The 25509-nt window shown below is 37.9% G+C and overlaps 2 long non-coding RNA genes across 3 annotated transcripts in view; both read right to left on the bottom strand.

Moving 5' to 3' along the window:
* Positions 1-25509, bottom strand: part of LOC134797460 (uncharacterized) — a 356765-nt gene that overhangs the window by 113977 nt on the left and 217279 nt on the right. The gene's annotated exons all lie outside the window — the stretch shown is intronic.
* Positions 1066-25507, bottom strand: LOC134797459 (uncharacterized). Its single transcript, XR_010145084.1, has 2 exons — positions 25458-25507; positions 1066-1179 (listed from the first exon to the last, which is right to left on the bottom strand). It is a non-coding gene; the product is annotated as an uncharacterized LOC134797459 (long non-coding RNA).

The following is a 25509-nucleotide window of genomic DNA, read 5'->3' as shown; positions in this document are numbered from 1 at the left end:
CAGCACAGAATTCCCTCTCTCAAAAAAAAAATTGTTATCGATACAAACGTTCAACCTACCCTCAATAACCTAAGAAGAAGAAATAGCTTTTTATGAAGTTTCAAGTCTTTTAAAAATATGTTTTCACTTCTCATGCTCAAAAAGTGCACCTTTATGTCGTGCGTAGACGACATAAAATCGCATTTTATGCTCTAGAGCATAAAGTAAAATCATTTATTACGACCCTTATTGACTTAGCAATAAAGTCCAAATTCTGCCATACAAACTGCCAGCCCTGCCGGCGCGCCTCCGACCGGCGCTCTCCCGATCGGCGCTCTCCCGATCGGCGTGCCCCGCGCCTCCGACCGGCCCAAGAACAATTTTCTTTAGTCTTGAATAAATACGTTAAAATAACCTAAAATATTTGATTTTTTGTATATTTTCCTCGCAATCGAATTGAAAAGCAGAGTGTACAACAAGGGCATAAATGTCCATTTTTACCCTCGTCTACTATTTTGCCTCGGGTAAAAATGGGTCACTTTATGCCCTTGTTGTACAATCTACTATTTTACCCCTTTTCAACGTCCTTGTAAAACAAGTATTCAAAAACTATGGAAATGTAAGGGTCAGATTATACTGGATATGGCCCACAGTCGTCTTATGAATGGATAGGCAGGTAAACGCTTTCGTTCGCGTAGTATTCGACGCACGTCCCATCGCCAAAATCGCGGGGCCAAGCGGGCTAGGAGATATTGTGATAATACGATTTAGGGCACGGTTTTAGAGGTGCTACAATTGCACATGCGGTGAATAGACAATACACTTTATAGAAGACTTTTGCTTTCATTTCTAAGTAGTTCAGCGTCATAAAAGTAAGACTTCTAGATACAAAAGTGTACATCGAAATATTATTATGTAATTCCTATTTTTGTAATTTACGTGTTTAATTGTTTATGTAGAGGCAATTCTTTATTATTATGCCAGTAATTTCGTTACTCGGTATAATATCTCTTAATCAATTTCACCTTAACCTAATCGGTCCATAGAGTCGCCATCAGATATATCGAAGCGGCCAAGGTGTTCACATTATTTTTATACTACGTCGGTGGCAAACAAGCATATGGCCCGCCTGATGGTAAGCAGTCACCGTAGCCTATGGAAGCCTGCAAATCCAGGGGTGTATCATGCGCGTTGCCGGCCCTTTAAAAACCTGTTACATTCCTTTTTTGAATAACCCCATACTGTAGACCTCAGCAGCAGACCGGAAAAACCTCAGCAGGGAGCTTATTCCACAGACGGAGCGTCAGCGGGAGGAAATTCTTCTACAATTCTTCAGAGTACAGCCCATTTCCACCACAACCACATACAAGTGGTAGAGGTAGGACACACACAAGGAGGCAAAGTCTCACCTTAGACTTAAGGGTTCAATGCCGCTTGTGAGTTTGGGATCGTCGACAAATACCTATCTCAACTTCCTAACAAAGCCTGTATTATCAAGACGTTACATGCTACACCTTGGCCGCTTCGATATATCTTGGCTGCTACAATATATTCGATGGCGCCTGAATATTCGACATTTGATAGTAAAATCGCTAGCGAAAAGGACCCCTCCGGTTAAGCCCAGCGTTGCTCAACGGCGATCATCCTATTATCATTACGTTGGAGTTGCGTAACCGGGTAGCTAGTACAAATGCAGATTAACGGTAGCATGACAACTCGTACATAGAATATAATAGAATTTCTTTATTTTCCAGAATACTTATGATACAACATGACAACAGGAATTTCTATTATGGCGGTATAGTTGGTAGTGCTCTAACCTATACTAAGTTATCGACACGCGCTGATTATATTTTGCTGACCGCCATAATAGAAATTCCTGTTGTCATGTTGTATTATAAGTATTCTGGAAAATAAAGAAATCTTATTCGGGGATGCCAAAATGATTTATAGTTAGTATCATATTGACACCGTTTCGAACTAAAATTCAGCGGTAGCAACAGTCAGCGATGAAAGCTGTAATAAAGTATCAAAAATGTTTGACAAAAACTTATAATAATAAAAAAAAATAATAAAAGACGTTTATTCAAGAAGTTTGAACATAGGTTAGTACTAACATAGGTTAGTATAATAGTATAATAGGTTAGTATGTGTAGGTGAATTATATTTCGAAACGGTGTCAATATGATAATATCTATAAATAAATCAGTTTGGTATCCCAGATGTATACGAAAACAACACCAATGGCTTTAAGTTAATGGCATAAGTAGGTTGGGCCCTAACCACTCACACGATTGATATTTTTCAGTGACCTCTATTATTATGTGAAAATAAGGGTGACAGCTTGTGATGTGAGTGGTTATGGAACAGTCCTGCGAAAGGAACCTAATGGTTCACGACACACTGTATTTCATCTCGTAGAGCCGACGTCAAAGATATGTTTATACATTTGCACCTTACTCCTTTGTAACAAGGAATATGGCGAAAAATGTAAACATAGCTTTGGCGTCGACTGTACATATAGCCATACGAGCCGGGGGACTATGTTGTGAAACATTATTATTAGAAGCAGTTGGAACTAAAAACTGAGTTGGATTTGTTGTGAATAATTATGTGATGTAAGTAAGTAAGTATACCTATCTATACCCGTACCGTAAGTCACTGACAGTGTCAAAACTGACATATACGCTAACGTCTACGTAATTTACTTTCACATCACACTCGCACTAATATGCGAGTACGAGCGAGACGCATATAAAGTAAGTTACATTCTCGATAGCGTTTATGTCAGTGCCAAACTGGTGGTAGCCACACTAGTTCTACTACATTTTGTTCCATATGGGCCATGCTAGGCTATACTCCTCAAGCTTCAAAGCGATGAATTACTCGTTCGAACTTTAATATTATTTTTAATGGAGTCTGTGAGTAAATAAGACCATGGGCCTCAATAACTCCAGTTTAGTCATAGACTGTACAATAACCAAGCCTTTGTCAGCAAAAACTACGGTAAAAAACGCGCGAGGACGCCTAGTTTTTACCTTACCCGCGTTCCGGTCAGCGATTTAGACCGATACTTTCTTGGTTACCACGTGGTTGCGATCAGGTTATACTTGAGATCATCATCATAATATCAGCCTTTTTATCACCCACTGCCGAGCATAGGCCTCTCTTCGAGTACGCCACTTATCCCGGTTCTGAGCCAATCTCACCCAGAAGCGACCCGCAATCTTCCGAATGTCATCCACCCAACGAGCCAACGTGCCTGGCACTTCTTTCGTCTGAAAGCGGCGACCATTCCGTTAACATTTTGGCCCACCTGCCATCACTGCCTGACAACATGTCCCGCCCAGCTCCATTTGAGTTTGGTGATGACGTATCCGACGTCTTGCACCTTGGTGCGGCGTCGGATCTCGACATTCCTCACTCGATCTTGAAGTTTGATGCCGAGCATGGCGCGCTCCATGGCTCTCTGTACTTGTAAATGTTCCTTGCTAACCTGAAAGGCGAGTAGTTTATAAAAATTACGACCGAGATGACAATAATTTGCATTATATTCGTTTCATTAGCTAGGCGTCAACGTAATTTTTTATGATATGGCAGGCAAAAGACCAGACGAATTGCCGGACGGGAATTTACATATCGTAGAACGTAGACCATAGTTCATATCGTATCTTCAGCAAATTTTTTACGTACCTATCTTAAAGTTTGAATCAGGCCGTACCTATGTCATTAAATTGATTTCGTTAAATTCATGAACAAGAGAGAAATAAGTTGTGTCTTATTCACCTTCGTCGATATCTACAATATATCGCAAAAAAACTACATACTTACTCGTATATACTTATAACTACAACACTAACATTTCCTATCCCAACCATGATGGTTGATGGCACCGCCTGGCACATTGTCTTGAAAAAACCTAGTGACGTCACCAACCTTTGTTCGCTTCTACTCTCGAAAACAAACTTACTGTTACATCTCTAACACCACAATTTCAACCCTAAGCTCGAACACATAAAGCACTAGTAGAAGCTTTTATAAAATTGTTCATTAAACCTAAGTGATAACCTGTCGTGTACTTCAACGATCCGCGTTTCATTTTGAAACTTACTGTCATATATTTAAAGTCAAATTTTCTTTAACTTAAATGCTGGCTTCTATTGCGTGGTTACTTAGCAAACCAATTAAAGATTTCCAATGCAATAGATCTAAAATCGACTTAGTGCCATTAGTCTAAGGTTGAAATTTGAAAGGAATGTCGGCTGCAGATTAAATACCTCCGTTGGCTGCAGCTCGTCATCCCGATTATGTAAGTGCGACTGTACTTGACTTCTAACTTAGTTGATGAACGGGTACTGTCGAGTACAAACGTTGGTAACTTAGAATTAATTTTAACTGGGTGGTCGATTCCAATTTCAAAATTTGTTATGATTTTCAACTGGTTTTGATATGACCTTGACGACATGGTCTCATGGTGATTTGATTGGCGTGCATCGTGCATCTCATGGCTCCTCTACACGATGGGCCAACGCCGGCCACTCCTAGGGACGTATTTATGCGTTAGAGGGAGCAAGTGATATTGCTATCTCATTCTACCGCATTGCTGCGTCCCTTGGAGTGGCCAGCGTTGGCCCATCGTGTAGAGAAGCCATCACGCACGACTTTCACTTCATTTCGTATGAGTGCAAGCCTTAGAGCATTTAGTAACTGGAGACGCCTCGGCTGACATTTTCTGTACAAAACAGTCTGCCGATTTTTGCGGGGGAGGGGCACGTCAATTGTACCTATGGCTATTTCTACACGATTTGTACGTAATGTACAAATATTGGGTCCCATAATAATTGATTGTCCTAATGTAATGTTACGCATAAAACTCATTTCGCATAATTGTTATTGTGCTGAAACTAATAACATTTCTGAAAAAATTTAAAACAAACCTAAGGTTTTCGGCATTGGTTATGTTCAGTGGGGCAGTGTTGGTACTTGGTAGACAGATATGGCAACAAAAGTGAAGACATATTTATTTAGATTTTGTAGGGCCGGTTACACCAAACAGTCTGTTAAGCATAGTTCTAGAGTTGGACCATGATAAGTCTGCAACGATTTTGATAGCGCTCGCAGTGCAAGTGTTATTATTTTAGTCGTTGCAGACTTTTCTTGGTCTAACTCTATGTTAGCGTTAGCTTGTAAGAAAACTTTGACAGTTATTGGAATGACATGATGCAGGCGCCATATTTATCGCTTATTTATTTATTTAAACTTTATTGCACGATAACAAAATGTACAAATGGCGGACTTAATGCCTTGAGGCATTCTCTACCAGTCAACCATTGGGTCAAACAGAAAACTTGCACTTATCGGTTCATTACGCACGGCTAATTATCACACTGTTGCAAATTCGGACGTTGCTCGGTGTATGAACGTGAGAACGCTATGAGCGTAAATAGCGATGTCCCTCGCACACCGAAGCGACGTGCAAATGCGCGCCCAATGTGAAGAAATCCATAATTGACTCCATAATTCATTGATTGATTGCTCCGACTCGCTCCTATTGTGCAATTGTTAAATAATAATAAACAGGTGATGTGTTTCGTTTCGAATGCCTTTGCAACAAGAGTTTCTATGGAGTTATTGTTTAGTCTAGGTATAAAGTTAGCCGGAGAATCTGAGAATGCGAGTGTTTACAAAAGTGGATAGGTGCTGTTTGATATAAAGCTGCTTATTAACTAGATATAATGGCGATTATAAAGATCATCTGATCATAACAGATACCATTAAAACAACCCACCTTGACATATGAAAACCTGAAGTCACGATTGATCTTATTTTTGTTATAGATTTCTGTAAGATTGGCCTGTGAAACAATTAAGTTTATCTATACTTATAGGAAACAAACTTCTTGAATTTCAGCGCCATTGTTGGTCTACTTAGGGTCACTTGCACCATTCACTAACCCGGGGTTACAAGTTAAACCTGGAGTTACAATGGTTACAAGTACAATTTGTCACTGGGTTAAAAGGTTTAACCGCTTAACCCATGGTTAGTGGGATGGTGCAAATGGCCCTTAGTATGACAAATATCTCATATCGTGCTCGGCGTCACTTATGCAGAGACTGTGTGGCAGTACCAATAGCATCCTGAAAACGTTGGCTTGAAAAATAGATGCACCACTGCTCATGCACTGGAATGGACTGCATGTGGTAGCCACAGATGCTGAGAAATGGTGCATTTAGGTTGCCTAGTTATATTTATTTTTATTATGTACTTGTAGATAGGTTGATTATTATTATTTTGTAATTTTAATGTCACTAACCTTAATTAATTTTAAGATTTGTTGTACTTACTAACAATATTATGGATCTCTGAATTTGTAATAAATAATTGATTGAAATATTTGTGTCAAATTTTTAACCTGACCTTACTCCGTCCATTAACACTTGCGTCGACGACTGTACCAGCGGCGTGAGCTAGGGAAGGTCATCAGAAACTATGCAGCTCCAAGCACGATCTCCATACAAAACACTACCAAAACATCACAACCGCCAATACCTTCGCATGCTATTTTCAACTATATTTACATAAACACAAGGTGTAATTTGACTTGGTTCACAATTGTTTACCAATACAGATAGCGAGATAAAATTATAAATTATAGGTTATTGTTGTAATTGTTGTTTTTTCTGTGAAAATCATTACTGGGGCTAATGGTATCATTTTTGGCGTTTTTAAAATGGTTGCCGCGCACGATGCGTTGCGGATATGGATATTACTATTGTATTGAGTAAATAACAGATATTATAGGTATGAGCTATTTGTGTGTGCCGCCATTACAGTGTCAAGTTGAATCATCGAAGGTCAAACACCAAAAACGCACTGAAAACTCCTGGAAGAGCTATTGGTCAATGAAACAAGAAGGGAGACCTACCTCTGTTACTCAAACGTAGGCTCATGGACATATGCATACTTCCAGTTCTCATCTACGGTTCTCAGTCCTGGTCTTTGATTTTGACGGAAGCTCAGAAGTCCAAGCTCAGGGTTTGCCAGAGAGCTATGGAGCGCAGCATATTAGTTGTAAAATTCAGGGATCGGGTCCGAAACACCACGCTGCGCTCTAAAATTCAAATAATAGATTTACCTCAAATAGCGGCTAATGGCCCCTCTACAAGATGGGCCAGCGCCGGCCACTTCAAGGGACGCATTTATGCGTCCCTTGAAGTGGCCGGCGTGCCGTTCTTGGAGTGAGAGTTCGTAAGTGCGTTCTTGGAGTGGCCGGCGCTGGCCCATCGTGTAGAGGAGCCATAAGTAATAGTGGGACTGGGCTGGTCATGTCTGCCGAATGCCGGACGACTAGTGGGCCAAGATAACCACTGAGTGGGAGCCCCACGAGTCTAACCGAGAAGCCGGCAGACCTCGTCGACGATGGCGGGATAACTTGGACACCTTTTTGAGAGACTGGCCAGATATAGCACTAAACAGGGACGAGTGGAAAAAGAAGGGGGAGGCCTTTGCCCACCAGTAGTTTGAATATAATCACCGAAGGTCAAGCAGAGGAGTGGCAGGGATTTCGTTTGAAAATTTGATTTTAACAACGGTGAGGCAAAGTTGCTAATACTTACTATACACTGTCAATAAGTAAGGTCATGAAACGAAAATGCTACTAGGGTACTTAGGGGTCATCCATTAATTACGTCACACGAATTTCTAGGTTTTTTGACCCCTCCCCCCCCCCTTGTCACATTTGGTCACATTTGGCAAACCCCTCCCCCCTAGTGTGACGTCACATTTTTTCTACGAAATCGCCAAATCGAATTAAGTAAGTACCTAAGTATTATTAATATTTTATCAAAATATTTTTGACGATATAAATATTAGTAATTTTATAACCCAAAACCGCTTAGGAAAGAAAATTAAAAGAATAAAAACGATTATCGTTTTAAAAACTTGTTATTTAAATGTACAGCGAATAAAATAATCAAAAAAAAAATTCGGTTACTGATGAAGTTAAAGTGACGTCACAAAGTTTGTGTCTCCCCCCTCCCCCATGTCACAATATGTCACATTTTCTGGACCCCCTCCCTCCCCCTAAACGTGTGACGTAATTAATGGATGACCCCTTACGGATAATGTCATTACGACTAATAGTGTCTGAACCGCATGGTAGGCAGGGGTTAATATTAGGTCCGACCACGAGGTTACTGCCTATCAAAATTATTTTAACCCATTTTCAAGCAAAGTAATGCCAATAGAATTTCAACCTTAGCAATCCGATTTAAGATTCAAAGTAAATTTGTCTTTCAGGAAATATGACATGTCTTCAAATGAATCATCACAGCTGGATGAATTGGAATAATAATATTAATAATATGTATCTAATATTTGAATTTTTTTGGAAAACCTTGAACACTGATGCAGCCTCAAAAACCATTAAGAATATTGTACCTATTAAAATGTATATTTATTGTATTTTAATGCTACAAGTCACTTAAATTTAAGGCAGATGGCATTCTTCATTTTGAACAAAAAACCGGCCAAGTGCGAGTCAGACACTCGCACGAAGGGTTCCGTACCATCGCACAAAAAACGGCAAAAAAATACACGTTCGTTGTATGGGACCCCCACTCAAATATTTATTTTATTTTATCTTTAGTATTTGTTGTCATAGCGGCAACAGAAATACATCATCTGTAAAAATTCGAACTGTCTTAGCTATCACGGTTCATGAGATACAGGCTGGTGACAGACAGACGGACGGACGGACAACGGATTCTTAGTAATAGGGTCCCGTTTTTACCCTTTGGCTACGGAACCCGAAAAACTGCAAGAGCATTTGTTAGTGCATTAAAAATACAAAAAAAAAACACAAAAACAGCAACTATCCATATTCTGTTAGTAGTTATTTATACATACCTACCTATATTAGCAATATAGGTAGGTATGTATAGGTAATTATTGTGGATAACATCACTAAGTATGTTATAACAGGATGTATCTTGTATGTAACATAGCATGATAAGATAATATTAAAGGTAACTATGTTCCTGAGCTATAGGTACATAGGTACCATTTCGCACGCTACCCAGCGAACATACAAAACGAATCAATAATGGGTACGGTAAATCGTCAATAACTGGCCACCGGTTAATAACTGGCCACCTTATACTAAAAATATGTTTTTTCTTTAGGTATTTACATTTATCTATGCTATAATATGAGCTCCATATCTCTGTAACACGTCAGCTCGGCCAAGAATGAAAAAGAAACGATTATGATGGTCACTCAAAACTATGCCAATGGGCGTTTTAATCCATGCAAAATATACAAATGTATGTAAATAGGCATTAAAGTTCAGTTTAAGCACGCAACCTATGTAGTTTTCATCTCTTGCGTGTTTGCGGTCGCGTGTAAAGTGCCCTTAAATGTAGATACGCATAATTATAATATTATCATTATAGCATACTGGGCCAGATGTTTACTGACCTTGTTTCAGTTTCAGCAAAACAGGTTACACATCAGAGCAATGCCGACCGGTAACTTTGTAAAGAAAACTTAACCGCTTCGGTTACCTCGCGATATTGATCAATGATCACTCTAAGGGCTGATTTAGACGGCGAGCGAACTCGCATCACTCGCATGCCATTTTAGTTACATTGCGGACTGTTGGTTAATACGTCCAATTCAACCGACCGATCAAAACCCGCAATGTAATGAAACTTGCATGCGAAATCTCGCACTAAATGAGCCCTAACTCCTTCACATGTACGATCTTAAAATATATATACAGGGTGATTCAGGAGACGTGAGCAGGACTAACACAGCGCATTTCGTAAATTATAAGCAACTGTTCCGTATCAGTATTAGCAAAGACATATGTAACTTCGTATAAGACGAATAAAGTCTAAGGAAAAAACGTGCCTCAGATTTCAAGTAAAAGTCATTCTCGAATAGATGGCGCACACACCTTTAGCCTATCCTCGGCTAGATGGCGTGACGACACCGTTTCATATTTAACAATTTTAACACATAGATATCAGTGAATGAACATGGATCAAAATGATATAAAAATAACAAAATCATTTTATCCATATATATACATTTTTTGATAACTTTATACGTTTTCATTTTGAGTTTTAGTCGTGTGTCGATAGATGGCAGTAAATTTACAGTGACTACAAAATTTACAATGACAGGACCCCTCTATACTATCTATTCTTTTTGGTATTAGTGAGGTTAACGTTAATTTTCTAGTCGTGTTGAAAAAAAAAGTTATTAATTTATTTACGACATGCATGGTCACCCTAAATTTAGAATACTAAACTACTGATATTCTGTGTCAAATTGGATGTCATCACTGTCATCACGGTCTGGTTACTTTTGAAAACTCGTATCTCACTCAAGTTTGACAGTTTATTATCTTCGTAATCAAATTCTGTCATTACGGTTAAAGAGGTTTTATGTTTATTAATTAGGTCTTGTAGGGTGACTATGATTGTAGAGAATTAAATTTGCCCTCAGCAAAAAGTAAAAAAATAGGAAAAAGTGTGGTTGTTTCACCTAAATACGACGGTGATCGATCAATTATCAGTTACTGAGTGTGCAGGATTAGTCCTGCTCACGTCTCATGAATCATTCTGTATATATATGTATGTATACAGGGTGTCCCTAGCCATTGGACAAAGCCGAAATGTACATATGCATTAGGGTATTTAGAACCAGTATACAAAGTATCATAACAATCGGTGTAGCGGTTACGACGAAATTAACAAATTACGATTTTTTTACTTTGGAGCAACCTGTATGTGTTAGTAGCTCCTGAGGTAATAAATAGTATGAAACCTTCTTCGACCGTTTTGATTATCTTGTTTATTTATGACATTAATAAGATTCTGACTTTTGACAAACGTCATCATTGCTGCACATTTTCAAACAAATGTCAAAAGCACTGCCAATTATGTTCCTTTTTGTTGTCGATTATTGGAAATAACTTTTGTTTGATAATTTATTTTTTTATCTTTTGTTCTAAGTAAAAAAAATATTACCCTTAGAACATTTCTGAGAAGTAACCCTACATGGGGTTTCAGGGTTTGTCCAATGGCTAAGGTCACCCTGTATATGAACTATAGTATTTTTCAAACAGGACGGGTACGCTTACTCATGTTATCTCAGTACAATTTTGTGAAATTTGGCATTTTAAGGTTATTTATTTATTTTATTTTATTTAATCAAACAAAATTAAACAAGAACCTGGTATTAGTTATAAATTATATTGATATGACATCGGTCACCGTACCCAAGCTGTTTGAGAAATACTTATAGCTGTATAGAAAAAGTAGTTTACCTGTGGGCACCTACTGTACATAAGTAGGTATCTATAAATAATAAATAAAAATATTAGGCGACATCTTGCACAGATCAACCTAGCCCCAAACTAAGCAAAGCTTGTACCTAATATTTATTTATTTAACATTTTCATTTTCTTTTTTTTTTTTTAATCAGGCAACAAGGCCCATATTACAAATACCGTACAGTCTAGCATTTTGTAAACTTAAAAAACTAAACACTATTTAGGCGACAAAACGGCGTGGCTGTGGTGTGGTGGTGTGAGTGGTGGTGGGGTGGCGTGGTCCGTTGAATACTACGGGTGCTAGGCGACGATATACAGTATACTTATATAGATAAATACATATTTCTCTACATAGAAAACACCCGTGTCTCAGGAGCAAATATTTGTGTTCATGACACAAATAAATGCCCTTAAAACCGGAATTCTAACCCAAGACACACACAGTCTTGAACCTTCACACACACACACACGTCTTGGAGGCTTCACAGGCAGGGTCACTATATAGGACTATAGGTCACTACCCACTAGGCCTAATATCTAGGTATAAAATACCTGCAGTTGTGCCAGTTGGTGCATAACCTAGGGGTCAGTTCAGGTCAAATATCACCATGGAAACGGATTAGACAACATAACCCTTCCAAATCAAAAGGACACATGTCCATATAAAATTCATATGGAGAAAGGCTCTTTTGTATTGGTACAGTCAGCAGCAGAAGTTGCTAAGCGGGCGAGGTGTTTGCGTGACGTGTCCGCCAGGCGTCGCTGCGGATGAAATGGCTGGCAATCAATGTTAAACAATTATATAGATTAAACGACGCAGATGGGACAGCCGAAATCAATCACACAAAACGCGCACACTGTCTATTTGTATTGGAGTAAATGAGATAGTTACTGGGCCTGGGCAAGAGAGTAATAAGAAACCTATTGAAATAAATGAAAATTACCCAGCAATCATCGAATTTAAACTGTTGTGAGACATACTAACATTGAATAATTTTAAGGAGACCTAGGCTCTCCGAAACACGTCGCGCGAGTGACTAAAAACAAGTGAGTCTAAACCGTAAAATTATTCAAAATTACCCAGCAATTAATTTATACTTAGAACTTAGTCTTTTATTGTAATAAAAACTCATTAATAGTATAAATTATTTTTTCTAGTAGCCAATTATGCAATCTTGATATAAGTACAGTCGCCATCAGATATATCGGAGCGGCCAAGGTGCTCACAAATATCGGAACACGCCTCTATTGTCAGGGCGTTAGAGCGCGTGTTCAGATATTGTGAACACCTTGGCCGCTCCGATATATCTGATGGCGACTGTACAATGGAAAGGATTTTATATCTTCCGGGACATAATTGTATACTCGTATTTTGATAGCCATATGCTGTAACTGTAATGTTCTGGTCACATATCTCGTATTAAACTTACAATACATGTCTTCTAATTTCGTAAACAATGATGGATTTGGCTTTACAAATTTAGTAACTTCAAAAATGTATAAAGATGGTAAAGTAAGTAATTTTAGCTCACTTTAGGTATAAATGTTTTGAAATTGTGATTTTAATTGCAGATCCATAAGTCATAAAATAAAGACATAGAACCGCTTAAGAGCCCATCAACGTGCACACTAGCGCCACTGCTAAATAATCGTGATTATTTAAATATCTATTTAGCAGTGGCGCTAATGTGCACGTTGATGGGCTCTTAAAAGTAAATAATCATAGTTCAATCCTAGTTCAATATACTCGTATCGTCTGTGATTGATTTACTATAGTCTGTGGTCGAAACGCGAAATTAATTTGGGCGCAACAGAATCGGCACGTACGATCTCGCCGCTACATCAGCGAGTAATCCATCCAATATTGTATACTTGTTCAGGGTTGGTATTCTGTAAATGTTATCAGTGTCACGGGGAAAAAACTCATTACTTTATGTAACATACTTATTTTTTTTCTAGCCTCGATTTATGATTTCGTTCGCAATGTAATTGGAATGCTATCTGATGTCAAGTAGAAGATTTCGATTTAGGCCAAAAATCTGCCGAACCTTACAGCCGCGCCAAAACTACAACATCGTGTTAACTATCGGGTTGTGTTCGTCTAGTTTTCTATAATATAAAGTGGATTTTGATTAGTTTTTCTTACGCGATTGGCCAGTTTTATACCACCTGTATAAATTATAGATGTTTCTTTGTTTATATAGTTGCTCAAACCAATTTGTCAGTCAGTAAGAACCAGGAAAACTATACTCATCCTTTTCTTTTGGGTGCTAGTACTAGTGTAACACAAATATAGTATGATTCTCTCTGCCTATAATTGAAATAAGATAGTCCTTTGGCAAACTATATTATGTAACTTTTTGGAAATTTTTACATGTCTATGAAAACAATACAAATCAAAGGCCATAGTCGGTTTTCCATAGTAAGTTGGCCCTTAAGTCAATTTGATTCGGGTTTTTTTTGTGAGTACCTCTTATGGTGAAGGATATTTTTGCTGAGTATCAACATCGTACTAGTGACAGTTTATGACTTGTGATTTTATTTTATTTTTTCTTTAATGTTTTGTTTTTCGGGATGTATTCAAGCGATTTGCTTCAATTTTTTAAATAGTGTTCTTTATTTAAGTATGCATCGATACTCAAAAAACGAATACCAGTTGTCATATAAAAAAAAGGAAAAAAAGGTAAAACAAAAATAAAACATTTTTTTTTATGTCGTGGTGAAGTAGTGACACCTCTAATTTTTTTTCTAGTTGTAGGCAGCAGAAATTAGCAATGTGTGTGGTCAAGTTCTGTTCTCAATCGGTGTTTTTCAATGTAGTATACAAACTCTTCGATTTTGTTTGCGATTTCTTATCAGGATGTCGTATTTAATAAGAGTAAAATGACAATGACAACTTAATGTTTGTATACTACATTGAAAAACACCGATGGAGTACAGAACTTGACCACACACATTGCTAATTTTTGACAGGAAGTACCGTTTGGAAAATTTTGATATTTAGGCAAATAGTAGGCCAATGTCTGGCCTACAACTAGAAAAAAAATTAGAGGTGTCACTACTTCACCACAACATAAAAAAAATGTTTTTTTTTTTCCTTTTTTTTTATATGACAACTGGTATTCGTTCTTTGAGTATCGATGCATACCTAAATAAAGAACACTATTTAAAAAATTGAAGCAAATCGCTTGAATACATCCCGAAAAACAATACATTAAAGAAAAAACCTAATAAAACCATAAGTCAAAAACTGTCACTAGTAGGATCTTGATACTCAGCAAAAATATCCTTCACCATAAGAGGTACTCACAAAAAAAACCCGAATCAAATTGACTTAAGGGCCGGGCCTTACTATGGAAAACCGACTATGGCCTTTCTTTAGTTAAAATAAAACGCCTGTGCAAAATGTGAACGAAACACTTTTCATCAACTCTATCGGCGATACATCGCTCTATTCGAGCAGGCGCTTAGTTAGCCAGGTTAGTCTTTGTACGTTTGCAGTCAGCAATAAGTCAGCATCAAAAGGAGTGGATCAGACTACGCGTCAAAAATATCTAATATTTACAAACAGCTTATCAATAAAGAGATATAGCTTTATACAGTACTAGCTGTTGCCCGCGACTTCGTCCGCGTGGACTACTTTTCCGCGTTACTTTTCTTGCATTCTAATAATATGCTCTTATACAACGATTCAAGTCCCGCACTTAAAAAAATGTTTGACGTTCATACAAACTTTCATCCCCTTTTTCACCACCTTAAGGGATGAATTTAGACAAACGCTGAAATTAGTTATCTTCTCTTTTAATGAAATAAGTTTTTACGAAATTAAATATTCCTAGCTTAAAATAAAACTTGACCCAATACAAATTTTCAACCCCCTTTTAACCCTTTTAAGGAATGAATTTTTAAAAACTCTGAAATTACTTTTTTTGTATTCTAATAATATGCCCTTATACAAAGATTGAAGTTCCGCACTCACAAAATATTTGATCTCCATACAAACTTTCAACCCCTTTCTCACGACCTTGGGGGATGAATTTTAATAAATGCTTAAATTCGTTTTCTTGTTTTTTAATTTAATACCTTTTTGCATAGTTTCAAGTTCCTAGCTTAAAATTAAATTTACATCCCAAGACGAACTTTTATCCCCTTTTTAACCCCCTTAGGGGTTGAATTTCCAAAAACCTTGCAATTACTTTTTTCGTAATCGGCTATTATGCCTTTCTAAGAAGTTTCAAAGCATTTGTAATGGATTCAAACTTTAAACCCCCTTTTAACCCTTTTAGGCGATACATTTTACAAAACGCTGAAATTACTTTTCTTGCCTTCTAATAATATCCCCAAATACAAAGATTCAAGTCCCGCGTTCGAAAAAATGTTTGAAATCCATACAAACTTTCAACCCCCTTTTCACCACCTTAGGGGATGAATTTTCAAAAACGCTGGAATTAGTTTTCTTGTATTTTAATTTAATACCTTATTGCAAAGTTTCAAGTTCCTAGCTTAAAATAAAATTTGCACCCCAAGACGAACTTTCATCCCATTTGTAACCCCCCTTAGGGGTTGAATTTCCAAAAACGTTGCAATTACTTTTTTTTGTAATCGGCTGTTATGCCTTTCTAAGAAGTTTCAAAGCATTTGTAATGGATTCAAACTTTCAACCCCTTTTTATCCCTGTTAGAGGATGAATTTTACAAAACGCTGAAATTACTTTTCTTGTCTTCTAATAATATCCCCAAATACAAAGATTCAAGTCCCGCGCTCGAAAAAATGTTTGATATCCATACAAACTTTCAACCCCTTTTTCACCACCTTAGGGGATGAATTTTCAAAAACGCTGAAATTAGTTTTCTTATATTTTAATTTAATACCTTTTTACAAAGTTTCAAGTTCCTAGCTTAAAATAAAATTTGCACCCTATGTCGAAATTTCATCCCCTTTTTAACCCCCTTAGGGGTTAAATTTTCAAAAACCTGGCAATTACTTTTTTTTGTAATCGGCTATTATGCCTTTCTAAGAAGTTTCAAAGCATTTGTAATGGATTCAAACTTTCAACCCCTTTTTAACCCTGTTAGGGGATGAATTTTACAAAACGCTGTAATTACTTTTCTTGTCTTCTAATAATATTCCCAAATACAAAGATTCAAGTCCCGCGCTCGAAATAATTTTTGATATCCATACAAACTTTCAACCCCTTTTTCACCACCTTAAGGGATGAATTTTCAAAAACGCTGAAATTAGTTTTCGTGTATTTTAATAATATATCTTTTTACGAAGTTTCAAATTCCTAGCTTAAAATAAAACTTGAACCCCATACAAACTTTCATCCCCTTTTTAACCCCCTTAGGGGTTGAATTTCTCAAAATCGCTTCTTATCTCTTGTACACTTTATAAATGTAATCTGGTGTGAAAATTTCAACTTTCTATGTTTTGTAGTTTCGGCTCTGCGTTGATGAATCAGTCAGTCAGTCAGTCAGTCAGTCAGTCAGGACACTTGCATTTATATATATAGATAGATAGATAGATGATTCAGGAGACGTGAGCAGGACTAACACTGCGCATTACGTAAATTATAAGCAACTGTTTCGTATCAGTATTAGTGAGGTTAACGTTAATTTTCTAGTCGTGTTAAAAAAAAAGTTATTAATTTATTTACAACATGCATGGTCACCCTAAAATGAGAATACTAAACTACCGATATTCTGTGTCAAATTAAATGTCATCAGTGTCATCACGGTCTGGTAACTTTTGAAAACTCTTATCTTACTCAAGTTTGACAGTTTATTTTCTTCGTAATCAAAATCAAGAGGTTCGTAATCAAGAGGTTTTATGTTTATTAATTAGGTATTGTAGGGTGACCATGATTGTAGAGAATTAAATTTGCCCTCACCAAAAAGTTAAAAAATAGGAAAAAGTGTGGTTTATTCACCTGAATACGACGGTGATCGATCAATTATCAGTTACTGAGTGTGCAGGATTAGTCCTGCTCACGTCTCGTGAATCACCCTGTATAGAACAATTAGACTACTGTAAAAGATACCTAATACCTATTTACTTTTAAAAACGAACTGTAGATTTATCTATATTTAGAAAAATTACAGGGCACATAATAATCTAATAATAGTACTACCGTACAGAACACTTCCTAAAAAAACCGAGGTTTGATAGCGATTCAGGGACGAATCATGCTGTCCCTTTCTAATGTATGGCATTACCCCATTCGGCTATTTAGAGTTGTCAAAATTCAAGTCATTATCTTATCTGTGGTCGTGCACGCAAAGGAACGTCAAGTTGTGCCAACTCTTATTGCTCGGAGCAATGCTGAGCCGAACGGAGCCGAGAACGCCCGAAAGGAGTGTCTCCCCACTGTCCAGAATGGCAAATATTTTTGGCGCTTTATTCCATCCGCTATTATAATAGTAGCGGATGTAACATCAATAATTGCTGGTTACTGTATATATGTTACAGAAGACGACTGTTTCATCAAAAAATTGTAACTTTAAAATAAGTGGAATTTCCTTTCTTATAAATAACAATTAAAATACGTACGGATATTTAACAAGTCACAACTATTCTTGAAACGGGACAAAGAAGACATTTCTTAGAAAGCAGTTCTTTAGAAATAGACATTATGAGAAAATATATTTTCTGAAAGTGTATTTCAAAGCTTAAATCATCCTTTTATTTACAATAACAATATGGATAAATCAAGTTGAGACGTTTCACAAAAAGATATGGGTATTTATTACTTTAGGTACCCAAACACGTGGCGCGTATTCAGATTTCAAGAACATACCTTATTGTATTGTTTTATATGAAACTCGATGTATCTCTCGCCTCTTTGTACTAATGTGAGGTGTGAGAGGGATACAACCAGGCGGCTTAGCACGGTCGCGTTTTTATCCCTTGTCACCATGCCTGTCACGTTCTAACAAGTATGTAAGTGCGAAAGGGACGCGCATAGTGATAGTCGATAAATATGGAACCGTGCTGAGCCCGCAGATTAGTTTTAAATCAATATCAAATTTGACACTTGAATCCGCAAAACCACGCTGTCTGTCTGTTAAGGCCGCCGGCCGGTTCAGCCGGTCTAGCCAAGGTGTCAATCGCTATCGCTTCGACAACGAAACGCTTTGTGTCTCTCTATCACTCTTCTATATTAGTACGACAGTGACAGTTGCGTTTCGATCGCTACGGAGCGTAAGCGATTAGCATGTTGGCTACGCGGCCAGATGGACTACAACCCGACTGCAACTTTTGTGGGAACTGCACGCCGACGTTGCAGTTGACATGCAGTAGGTGTGCAGTTCCCATACAAATTGCAGTCGGGTTGCAGTCCGTCTGTATCGGCCCTTATGTTTTCAGTTTTTTCAGAAACTTACAGTCCTTACGTAGGCCAATTCGATCGCTTAGTTTGATGTTAATATTTTTGAAGACTGAACACTCCTCCAGCGTGTGAATATTTAACCAATTTTCACGTCTCAACCTCATGTTTACAATGGCCATTGAAGAAAATGCCACTCCGTGGGCCTTATTTGAATCCTCGGTCCTTATTTGAATGGGCCTTTACGCCAATCAAGGCACAATGCGCTCACAATGACCCGCCCGTAACTCATACGAAAAGGTCTGGGTGAAATGCGAAAAATATACAAGAGAAACTAAGGAGACAAGACTAGGCTTTATTCGGAAACATGCAATTTAATGCCATAATGCAACCAAACCGTTTTAATCATAATATAAGATCATAAAAATACGTGTCGCGTCGTTTTTGCCGCCGCTATATATGTCAATTTCCCGAATCATGTGAATTAACTGATATGAAAAAACCGGCCAAGTGCGAGTTTGACTCACGCACGAAGGGTTCCGTACCATTACGCAAAAAACGGCAAAAACACGTTTGTTGAGTTGTTTGGGAGCCCCACTTAAATATTTATTTTATTTTGTTATTATTATTTGTTGTTATGACGGCAACAGAAATATGTACAAAATCTGTGAAAATTTCAACTGTCTAGCTATCACGGTTCATGAGTTACAGCCTGATGACAGACAGACAGACAAACTGACAGACGGACAGCGGAGTCTTAGTAATAGGGTCCCGTTTTTACCCTTAGGGTACGGAACCCTTTAAAAATGTGTGACAGAATGAACATCACAATCGCGGCAGTAATGCGGCGACGAATGTCACTTTAACCTAGAACAGAATAGAATAGAGAATAGAGAGCGTTTATTCGTGGCAAAATAAAAGAAGAAAACAACACGTAACATAACAACTTAACATAATACACCGTGAAATTCGACTTCCCATAGAAAACATGCAATCAGCTGATCAAGTCTAGTATGGGAAGTCGAATTTTTTTTTCATATTTCAGCCTATGTTCATTGGGGAAAGTTGTACAGTATCATGTTCAAAATCATCTCGCTGCGGGAAAACAACCACTTAAATTTCACGGTGTATAAGCCACGAAATAGTAATTTTAAGGTGTTGGTTGGAGGCTACCCTAGCAAATATAGTCATGATTCCGTGTGAATATTTTCGATACATTTTCCTACGAGTAAAACGTGTAAAAATTCAATAGAACAACTATAATTTAAAAATAATCATTTATTTAGGCGCAATAAACCCTATTTATCTACACACATATCATAAACTCTCTATGATGCCTTCAAAATCCGTAAATAATGGCCCACATTACGATAAACTGTTTTGTTACAGCAAATTTCTTATCTGTGAAAATGTGGTAATAGCTTCATTACTATATCAAAATCGATTTGGTAATGAAATTCAAATTTCGAACATCTCTGAAAAAAAAAGCAATTTGATTTGACCCCTATTCTATATCAGTCGAGATGACGTTTTATTCGAAATCAAATGTCAATTGCATACAATATTGACAAATCTCGCTTGTAAGTTGGTATCGGATGATATGGTAATCGACCCCGACTCTAGTTTGTCTCTGAATTTAAAAAAAACTACGGATGCGTGACATGCGTGAAAAAAGTTTTCATTTGCCGCCATTTGACGTACAGTTTATCTTTTAATTAGTTTGTAGTAAAAAATAATTTGTTTTGTTGTTTTTAAAGTAACTGTAACAAAAGTTTCGTGTAAAATGTGCGATAAAGATATTTCGGAGACGCCATCTCATATCCGCGAGTTCCGCCAGAGAGGAAAGTGCCCCAATGTCGGTTGTAATATGAGGTTAGTGAATATATCATAGAAAGTTTATAATATGTGTGTAGATAAAGCAGTGTATGTAACTGTACATAATGAGGCATTAAAACACTCGTGTGATACTATTATGAAACTCATTTCATTCGTTTCATAAACCCACACTCGTATTTTAATGCCTTTCATTATGTAGCAGTCACATAAACTACTATTGTACAGTTTCTTCTTCTGGCAAACTGCAGGACAGTTTGTTGGCAGAGGGAACTCCCTTAAAACATAGATGGGTAGACTTAGCTAAACCTCTCTAAGCTAAGTTAAGTTTTGCGTAAGCCCCTCTTCTCTTCATCATCATCGTTTTAGCCTTCAGACGCCCAGTGCCGAGCATAGGCCTCTCTTCGTGTATCCCACTTATCCCGGTCCGGGGCTAGTCTCATCCAAAAGTGCCTCGCAATTTTTCGAACGTCGTCCACCCAACGAGCCAACGGACGCCAGGCACTTCTTTCATCCGAAAGCGGCCACCAATCGGTCAACATTTTGGTCCACCTACCTGGTCTTAAACTTGAAGATGTTAAACAGATAGACAGACATTCACATTCATAAATAAAAAAAAATAAAAAAAGCCTTTTATTTCAAGTCCAATTTGTTACATTCATTAGTTTCATTACATTACAACAAAATAAGTTAGCATTTATTTATAAGTATTTATTTTAGGTATAGTGTCAATTAGAATTATTTATTGTAAGTTAAGTTAAGTAATTTTCACACGTATTAATTATTTGTGGTGGACAAGAACCCCTCATCGTGTGAAGGCCTCCTCCAAGGACTTCCATCTATCCCTGTTTGTAGCTATATATTTCCAGTTTATACCGGCTGTTTTATTTATGTCATCAATCCAACGGCTGTTTGGTTTCCCGGAGCGTCGTTTGCCTGCAGGTCCTTTCCAGATGTTAGCTTTCAAGGTCCAGCGCGAGTCTGACAGCCTGGCAACATGTCCAGCCCATCTCCATTTTTAGGGTTCCGTACCCAAAGGGTAAAACGGGACCCTATTACTAAGACTTCGCTGTCCGTCCGTCCGTCCGTCCGTCCGTCCGTCCGTCCGTCCGTCTGTCTGTCACCAGGCTGTATCTCACGAACCGTGATAGCTAGACAGTTGAAATTTTCACAGATGATGTATTTCTGTTACCGCTATAACAACAAATACTAAAAACAGAATAAAATAAAGATTTAAATGGGGCTCCCATACAACAAACGTGATTTTTGACCAAAGTTAAGCAACGTCGGGAGTGGTCAGTATTTGGATGGGTGACCGTTTTTTTTTTGCTTTTTTTTTGTTTTTTTTTTGCATTATGGTACGGAACCCTTCGTGCGCGAGTCCGACTCGCACTTGCCCGGTTTTTGTGTTTTGGCGTGTTCGAGAGCGTCTATTAGTTTTGTTACAGCTCTTATAAATATTTATATGTGGTATTTTTTGAACTCTTTATATGTTTAGCAGGCCTCTCCATGGCTCTCTGGCATGTAGTTATTTTAGATTTAATTTTTGCAGTGAACAGCCAGGTTTGACTTGCCAGTCAGTGAAGGTAAAATACATATATCCATAACTTTTTTCTTGATTTTCATATTCATATTACTTTTCAGGATTTCCTTAAGCCTCCAGTATTTATTCCAAGCTATTTTTACTCGTCGGTCTACTTCCTCTTCACATTCATAAAATCCCCATTTTCTTTAAAGCTCGTAACCCGTATCCGAGTACTAACTCTCTATCTTCCTTACCTAGTTATTTTACGGTTAACTATCCCGAAATAAAATATTAACTTTAAATAAACGTAGACCGCGACCGTAACCGCATATACTTATGCAGGAGAAATTATTAGGGTCACAACATGAAATACTACGTTACTCTATTTTAAAAACGTCATATCTGCTCTAGGTACGCCAATTATATACGATCTTGTTGAAATAAGATGGTTACCTTTGCTACGACAACTTTATATTTGCAGACGAAATGGGCGCCACGGTAAAACTATGCAAGGATTTTTGTAGTTCATAACTTGCTCGAAATTTGTCTAACTGCAGATATAAGATTGTAGCGGCCTCATGCTGTGTCTATGAATCTTCTGAGTTATTATTTGATATTTCTGGGACTCGGATATGTAAAGGTAAAGTGAAGTCGTGTGAGCGATGGAGATTTGAATGCTGATTTATACAAGGTGTTTTTATCCCTTAGTTATATTGTGCAAGATGAAAATGTAGGTCATACTGAATAATTATTACAACTAAGGAAGACGTGAAAAAAAATGGCTGACACATAGATAACATCCACATTTAATCAAGCGAGGAGTGACATACAACCAAATAATTTCTCTCTTAAATTATGAATTATTATTGGTATGTCTTTCCCATCACGGAACAATGGTGTTCCAGACCTTTGGGAGGCGTGCGCGGAGCCGAAACCAACACGTAGAGGCCAGAGGAGGAATGTAAGGGGTACACCGAGCGGATGCTGCCCTTGCCCGTTATTATTACCTGCTATTGGTTCTTAAAAACACATCCCTCGCTACATTTCTTCGTAGATATCTGGTAGAAACGCAGCCTTATTTCCCAAAAGGGATCGTCAATATAGGTTCAAGCTACAACGAAACGCTTTCTGTCTCTCTATCACTCTTACATATTAGTGCGATAGAGAGATAGATAGCGTTTCGTTGTCGTAGTGCAAACGATTGGTATGATAGCTAAACACGAAGCTCAGCAGACATTTTAAGACTTTATTATGAACTAGCTGTGCCCGCGGCTCCGCCCGCGTGGAAATCAGTCTGTGTCAGTAAGCGGCTAATTTCTAATCCTAATTTCTCTCCCTCTCCCCTGGAGGCGGAACTTGAAGTAAAGTTGACAGATGGATATGCTAGAGGACTGTAGTCCAGATAAAATATTTTACAATTAGGTACCACTAAATAAAACTACACTCCAAAGTCAATAGTTTTTTCGCCCTTATTCAAATTTTACACGTGACTTAAACGACAGAGTAGTAGGTGTATATCGGACGATACAGTACCTAAGCCGTAAAGGGGCCCACTGATTAACAGTCCGCCGGACGGTATCGGCCTGTCAGTTGTTCGGAACTGTCAAAATTTTGTTCTAACTGACAGGCCGATACCGTCCGGCGGACTGTTAATCAGTGGGCCCCTTAAGGTATACGCGCGCGAGCGAAAGCGAAGCGGCCTGCCTGGCTAGACCGCCACTCACCGTGGTCTTCTTCAGACTCCTGAGGAAGACCACGCGCCCCTTGTAACCTCAATGCGTTGCGAGACTTTCGGGAATGATTCGATTTTTTTCGGGAATGCATTGCGTATAAAATGCGAGTCCCAAATCGTTTGACTCCGCAAACGACCAGTGCCGGATTAAGATATTTTGATGCCCTAAGCATTTCTAGACCATGGGGGGTCATCAAGGTTACATTGAATTTTTTTGGTTAATTGAGTGACGTTCATTGCCGCATTACAGCCGAAAATGGAAATTAATCACATTATTTTATCACGACAATTGACAGTGCCGCAGCAGTAACGTTGCAACAGAGTAATGCTGCTGCTGTCGCCATATCTTAGAAAGTAATAGAATGCTATTGAAAACGCGAGCGAAGCGAGCGCGAAAATTTTTCGATATAAAAACGCAATTTGATAGACAGTTGTACATTTTTACTTTTAGTATGGAAATCAGTCACATCGTTTGATCACGAAAATTGACAGTGCTACAGCAGTAACGTTGCAACAGAGTAATGCTGCTGCTGTCGCCATATCTTAGAAAGTAATAGAATGCTATTGAAAACGCGAGCGAAGCGAGCGCGAAATTTTTTCGATATATGTATTATTAATTTATTAAATCAACATAATTATTCAATTATTTTTGTTGATATCCGTGTCTTCTAAACTTAGAGTTAATTTGGCAAAATCTTTCCTCGGTGGCTTATTCATGTCACAACGTATTAAATTCAGCGCCATCTGTTAGTTTACCAGGGTACTCAATAGTGGTAGCACATATTTGAAAAAAGTTTGCCCCTCCTTCCTAAGTAGCGCCATAAGATTCAGGGGCAAACTTAAGTCAATCGAGTGTTGTGGCTACCCCCCCCTTTTAGGAGTTGAATTTTTATGGCCTATAACCTGGCCGGGGATTTTCTCGACAGATTAGTAAAGTTTTCATCAAAATCCGTTCAGCCGTTTTCACGTGATGCGCGTTCAAATAAACAGACAAACAGATAAACAGATAAACAGACAAACAGACAAAAATTCTAAAAATTTTGGAACGTGTTCTGGTATCGATTCTAAGTATCCCCAGCCAACTTTTTTTCAAATATCTTCCATGTACAGACTTTCGACCGTCTTCAGCTTTATTATATGTATAGAAGATGGGTTTTACGAGTTTTAATCGCCAGCGCCATCAGATGATGCCATGATTATAATTTAAATTAGGTAGGTAATAATAATTTAAAATAAGTATTTTAAATTCCCTTAATTCATAATGGACTTGTACATCATAATAATTACGAGTAGGTATATATTATTATTATGTTTGTGGCTGGTACATTGGTATTTGGTACGCACTCTAACGCCTTGACAATAGAGGTGTGTTCAAATAGTTGTGAGCACCGTGGTCGCTCAAATATATCTGATGGCGACTGTATATATACATGTTTCAAATTATTCCATTCACCCTTGTAATAAATGTCCCCAATTTATATTAAAAGGATAATAGACCGACGCTTTTTTTTATTTAGTATGAATAAAATGTTGGTGTTGTAACTTTGTATAGAACACGAAACAACTGTCACTTAAACCCAAAACCTCATTTCGTAGTTCCCGATTTTTTTTACAATATTGTTTTTTTTTATATACTACGTCGGTTGCAAACAAGCCTGATATTAAGTAGTCTCCGTAGCCTATGGACGCCTGCGACTCCATGTGTTACATGCGCGTTGATGACCCTAACACACAGCACCCTCGTTAAGCTCTGGCAACCTTACTCACCGGCAGTA

This window comes from Cydia splendana, chromosome 15 (genome assembly GCF_910591565.1).
Source record: "Cydia splendana chromosome 15, ilCydSple1.2, whole genome shotgun sequence".
Taxonomy (NCBI): Eukaryota; Metazoa; Arthropoda; class Insecta; order Lepidoptera; family Tortricidae; genus Cydia; species Cydia splendana.
The sequence above is the reverse complement of the archived record's forward strand: the minus strand, read 5'-3'. Positions and strand labels throughout refer to the sequence as shown.